The sequence below is a fragment of the Morone saxatilis genome, unplaced genomic scaffold (genome assembly GCF_004916995.1).
Source record: "Morone saxatilis isolate NCDOM2014 unplaced genomic scaffold, NCSU_SB_2.0 Contig3, whole genome shotgun sequence".
Lineage (NCBI taxonomy): Eukaryota > Metazoa > Chordata > Actinopteri > Moronidae > Morone > Morone saxatilis.
In genome coordinates, this window is record NW_023339873.1 from 7,272,919 (window position 1) to 7,278,578 (window position 5,660).

Below are 5,660 nucleotides of genomic sequence, written 5' to 3' on the forward strand. Positions count from 1 at the left end.
CAAACACACACGCAGACACACACAACCATCTGTCCTAGTTCCATACTGATATGCTGTGATACTGTAGACCAAGTTACTGTATTTTCATTTTGTTACTTTACAGTATGTGCATGTGTCTTTCTTGGCACGTCTGTGTGTGCAGGTGTGTATGCTTTGTGTGGTTGTGTCGGTGCGTGTATTCCCTGAAATGCGATGCTGTTCCAGGCATAGAGCCATCCAGTCCACAGGAGGCTAGTGGGAGAAGTGGGCAACCAAGCTGTCCTGTATTGCTGAAAGAGACCAGTAGTGTTATTATAGGCTATGCTAAAACGTTGCTATCTATAGTTGGTATCTATCAACAAAACTTTATTGTTGACTAAGGAAGTTTGAATAGAGGATGGGACTTAAAAAGGGAAATTCGGCTCTTGGATATTATCATAAAAAAACACCATTACTCTGTGATATCTATCCTTTCCAGTAATTATTTTTTGATTGTGTTTATTTTTCTTTTCTTATCCCTTTCCATCAAAGTGGCTTGTCTATTTCTACTGCAGTTGAAATTTCTGATTAATTTCCCAGAATACCATTCAGCAACACCATCCGTGAACTTTCTCCATTTTACTGCGTGTTTCTGTTCAGGTGGTGAGAACAAAAACCATAGCAATAATGTTAGAGCAATACAGTGAGTTTTTTTTACAGTTTAGAGAGGGTTGAGCCCTCTAATCAAAACACAACGTGTCTTGTGTCTGAATTGTGTTCTGCTTTATTGAGGCTACACTGCTGTTGGAGGAATAACTATTTCTGCCTCTATGGAATACAGAGTTTGATAGTAGAACATAGCTCTGTTGCGAAGAGTCAATTGAAACCTGTTCTTTAATTCTAAATAAGGACACTAAAACTTGTTTGAACTTTGATTTAACAGCATTGTAACTGCGCCACATGTATCTCATCTGCTAGAGAATTGACCTATGGTTAACAACCAAATCATCAACCGTAGGCCTATTTAACTTGTAGCTGTTTAAAGGCCTGGTCAAGTCAGAAAGTGACACAATAAAGTTAAAGGTGCCTTGTGGAGTTTTCTTATTAATATACAAAGTTATTGTTGTGTGTATCCCTGAGGTCTAACAAACGTGTTGGATACATTTCCTCCTCCAAACAACATTTGCAAAAAAGCATTATTTACTTCCATGTTTACTAGCTTGCACCTTAGTGTGTTTCTTGACATGTCACTGCCAAATGTTGATCAGCTGAATAGTGTGAAACCATTGGCTGGAATGTGTATCACATCACCCGCTTGCATGCATGTACATGTGTGTCCTTGTGCACATACACAAGGAACAACATAATAAAAACTTAAATATGCATAAAATTGACAAGTGAGAAGACTTGTCAATCTAACTGCTAACATGCTAGCCAACAGGGAATGTGCTTGGGCTAGTCAGTTACAATTCCCATCCAAGCTAGCCGGCTCAAGAAGCTAGCTTGATGCATCACCAACCAAACAGGGTTATTTATAAGTGGATGATGCATGACAACTAATGGGATAATGATACCAAAGTCAAATGTGTAAAAGAGTCAAAATTCACTGATGTTGATGTGACAAACTGCTTTACCCCTGCAAGTGGACCTGCTTATTGCAGCAATTCCGTTGACAATTTCATTTAAATTTCATAAAATTCTTCCGTGAGGAATTTTTGTATTACATCCAGTTCATCAGCTCCAAATGGACATCGTGCTTTTTAGGAGGACCACACACAGTAGCACATTATAATTGTGTATAATTAAGTAAATCCTTCTCAAATGTGTAAATGTGATTGAACCTAATGTACAGTATTCATTGTAATAGTCAGAGCCAGAAACTTTCAAAGAAAGGAGTGAGCCTCTTTTTAGTATTTGCAATAAATAACTTTCATTGTTGCATGGAAGCAATATCAACAACTCAGCAAAAAACAGTGCACCTAGGAGCAAAATAACCACACACATGGAAGAAACCATTAAAAAACTAACATAAAAAACAACTATATTATACAGTTTTGTGCCAAAATATACAGAAGGGATAAAGGAATATCTAGTTGTTGCGAGAGAAGCCAATCTTAACAAGTCCGACACACACTGACTGGACACTTGGCCACAGCGAACACAGAGCACAGGAAGAACATGGCACACCTTCTCCGAGACAAAATAAACAAATAGTAGCTGACTTTAAAAGCAATAGTGGCAAAATTTGTTTATGCTTGTTTACCCTTTATAGAATTGTATTAAAATAGTTTCTGCATGTTTTCTGTAGTACTCTTATTCCTAAACCTTCTACGGTCCTATTGACGTCTAGAGCAACCATTTCAAAATCCCTTCAAAGGAAAGGATTAAAGTTTATAAATGAGCTTTATCATTCTAGAGAGACTACGGTTGTTAAAAATATATTTTTTAGCAGTTTCTCCCAGGCCTCCTCGTGATTAAACAAAAACACAGAAAGTGAAGGCAGACAACTCCACCCAGCTCTGTTGTGCACACCTACCCCAGGAGGACCTTTGGATGGGAGACAGCCGTAGAAAAATACTTTTCTTTTAGTTCACTCCTTCTTCAGTGTTGTACTTTTTCACTGTGTCTTGTCCATAATGGGCAAATGGATCTGCTGCAGTCAATGGAGTCTAGACTAATACTTTCTATCTTTCAATGAAATACTTAGCAACTAGGATTCTAAAAATGATCATTGCACTGTTGACTAAAGTCACTGTGAGTAAAGAAAAAAATCTGTCTTTTTGTGATTAACTGACATTGGTAGCTTATTAGCAGACCCCCCCAAGAAAAATTGTTAGCTCTGTTGTATCTTAAGTGTTCACTTTGAAGAAACTGCAGTCTCCTGTATGTGAAAAGTAAACAAACATTGTGGACTTTGGCTTGCAGAGGTTGTGGTTGAGAAGAGGGATATACAGGAAGTAGGCATACTGTAAGTGGTTGAGGGAGGATGCGAGAGGAGTCATCCCCACACCCATGTGTTTGCTACATATTCTACTTCCTTTTCAAACGGAGGCCTGGTTTCCATACCTGGGTGAAGAGATTACCGTGTGAGCTTAGAAAGGATAGGTAGGTGAAGACTCGAATTGAATTCCGCAAATAATCTTCTTTTAGCTCATAGAATTCATTTCTCATTTAACATAACATTGAGTTGTATAAGAAAGGTCTGGGTTTGATTCTGAATAGAGATGATAGAAGTGTGCAATAAAATACCCTGCAGCCCAATTTACTGGTAAGAATCCAGAACAATAATGTTTTTGAAGCTGATTCAGTTGTAATGCACCTGTTAAATCCTCTCAGATCACACAGACCGACGTTCCAAGGTATAAGAACTAAGCCTCCGTTTGGTTTGGTTTAATGTTCTATTATGTCTCGTTGCGATCAGTCACCACATGCAGGTACAACATTTACAGTCTGGGCCTCGTGCATGAGAGCATGCTACACATTCACCAGACAGTCACATTGAGGCGCAGGCGTAGACCACAAACACACATACATACACACATACTGTACATGCGCTCACGCACTTGTATGCATACACACAGAGCAGACAATATAGTAAGTTGACTGTACAGTCCAGTGTCAGAGGCATGGCAATGCCTAAATTTGCCGTCTTGTTTTGGCTGAGCTATGAATGCAAAGCGGTTGGATTGGTTTGGTTGAGTTGGGAGGTGATCTGGATGGGGAAGATATTTTGGCTGAATAGTATTACAGTGGAATATTTGGATGTATGTGTGAGATACAGTGTGCAAGTGTTTCAGGATGTGCTGTTTTCTCCAACCTTATCACCAGACAGAACCTTGATATTGGACAATATCTGCAAAACCTCAGCTTATGTTCAATGTCAACAACAACATCCATGCATAACACCTACAAGTTAGTTCATATCATATTATGGTTGTGGTTATTATTAACACTCCCCGCTCCGTGCTGTGCTGAGCTTTTCTTTTCCTTATGGAGAGTAACTCTACATGCCAAACATATACATTCACAGTAATCCCTGCCTCCATGTGAGTTGGCTGACTAAACTATGGTTAAGGTTAGGCAACTAAAACAAGTGACTTAGCTTAGGAAAAGATCATGGTTACGGTAAAAAAGAGGGCAGCAAAATAGTTGGTCTTAGGGCTGTAGCCAGGATTTGAAAAAATACTGAAGTCATCAGTCCAAGTCCCTGAAACCCTACTCCCTTTCGCAAATTTTAACCAGACACCAAAAAAAAGTCTGTACTTTTTTCTCCTTTATTTCACTACATGAAGATCTAGGCTGTTTCAGAGCCTTCAACGCCATCAGGGGCAACATTTTGATGGGGAAATATTGAATCAATTATTTATTCAATTATGTTGTGCTAAAGGTTGTCAAACTTAAATATATTGCGTTTAGAAATACTGGAATTAGCTGGTAAAATATACACCATGTGCCACTTTCAATTGGACCCAACGTAGCAGACAGAATGTGCTTGTTGTATGTGACGTGTGTGTGTGATATACAGTAATCACAGCCCTGGAACAAGCTGACATGGTTTGTTGTACACTGGTGATATAGACTGAGTATTGTGAATCTAAATTTCTTCCAGGTCACTATACCACCAAGATTTCCAGAAAAGGTATGACAACCATGACCTCAGTATTAACTACAGCCATGGTTGGTCTTTGATGGGCACTTCAGTCTCTGCATGAAAGTCAAATGGGCCACACCCATCCACCTCCCCAACTTCAACACTCTTATATGCTTCAACACTATAGAAAGGGCAGACTACTTACTGTATTCCTAATCTGCAGAATCATCCAATATGAGCAATTTGTTGGGATACTGGGCTGGTTTTTGGGATGGGCATCACAATTATTTCACTGGATGACACCAAAGCGCCTATTCCTACATGAAGGAATCTATTTTTTTTTTTGTGGATTGATGTGGGAGGACAAGAGGTAGGGTGGGGGTTTAGCGTGGCATCCTTAGATTTAGTGCATTAGACAAATAAGGCTTCCCTAGAAGGGACCGATGCAGCAACAGGGGGCAAGAAGATAAAGGTACCAGGAGGACAATCAGGGCATACAGCAGCAGCTATTGTAGAAGTGCCCCCACCCTCAACATCACTGTATGCTATTTGGTCTATGCCAAAATCCCTTACAGTGCCATGAGTGTATACATTCTTAGTATGGAATCAAACCCCTAACCTTGGCAGCATTAGCTTGCATGTCCTACCCACTTAGCTCTACAGGACCATGATTTGATTTGATTGATTTTCACAATATGTTTTAGGGTGAAGCAACAGTAGGTAACATATAAAGACTGGGACTTCAACACTAGCTACGTGCATAAAAAAGAGGTAGGGGCAACAGGGAGTTTCACTCAGAGCAATATGCGCTGAACCACAGGGAGAGGAGTAAATGCTCCGGTGACAAATCAGAACAGCGATAGCAGACACCCTGAGGTGAAACAGGAGCTAATAGATCATCAGGCCATGAACAGATTGCTATTTCAAATCCTGACTGAAAACCAATCCCAGCTCTATCACTCGTGACTTAGAGTGGCAACTCCCTGCTCACATGGCCTGATGAATATCAAGAGCAGGATGAAGTGGCAAATAAAAGAAGGAAGAGTTTGGCTGGAAGAGCAAAGGAGTGGTAAACATAATGTAAGTAGAGAAGAGAGAAGGATAGGAGTAA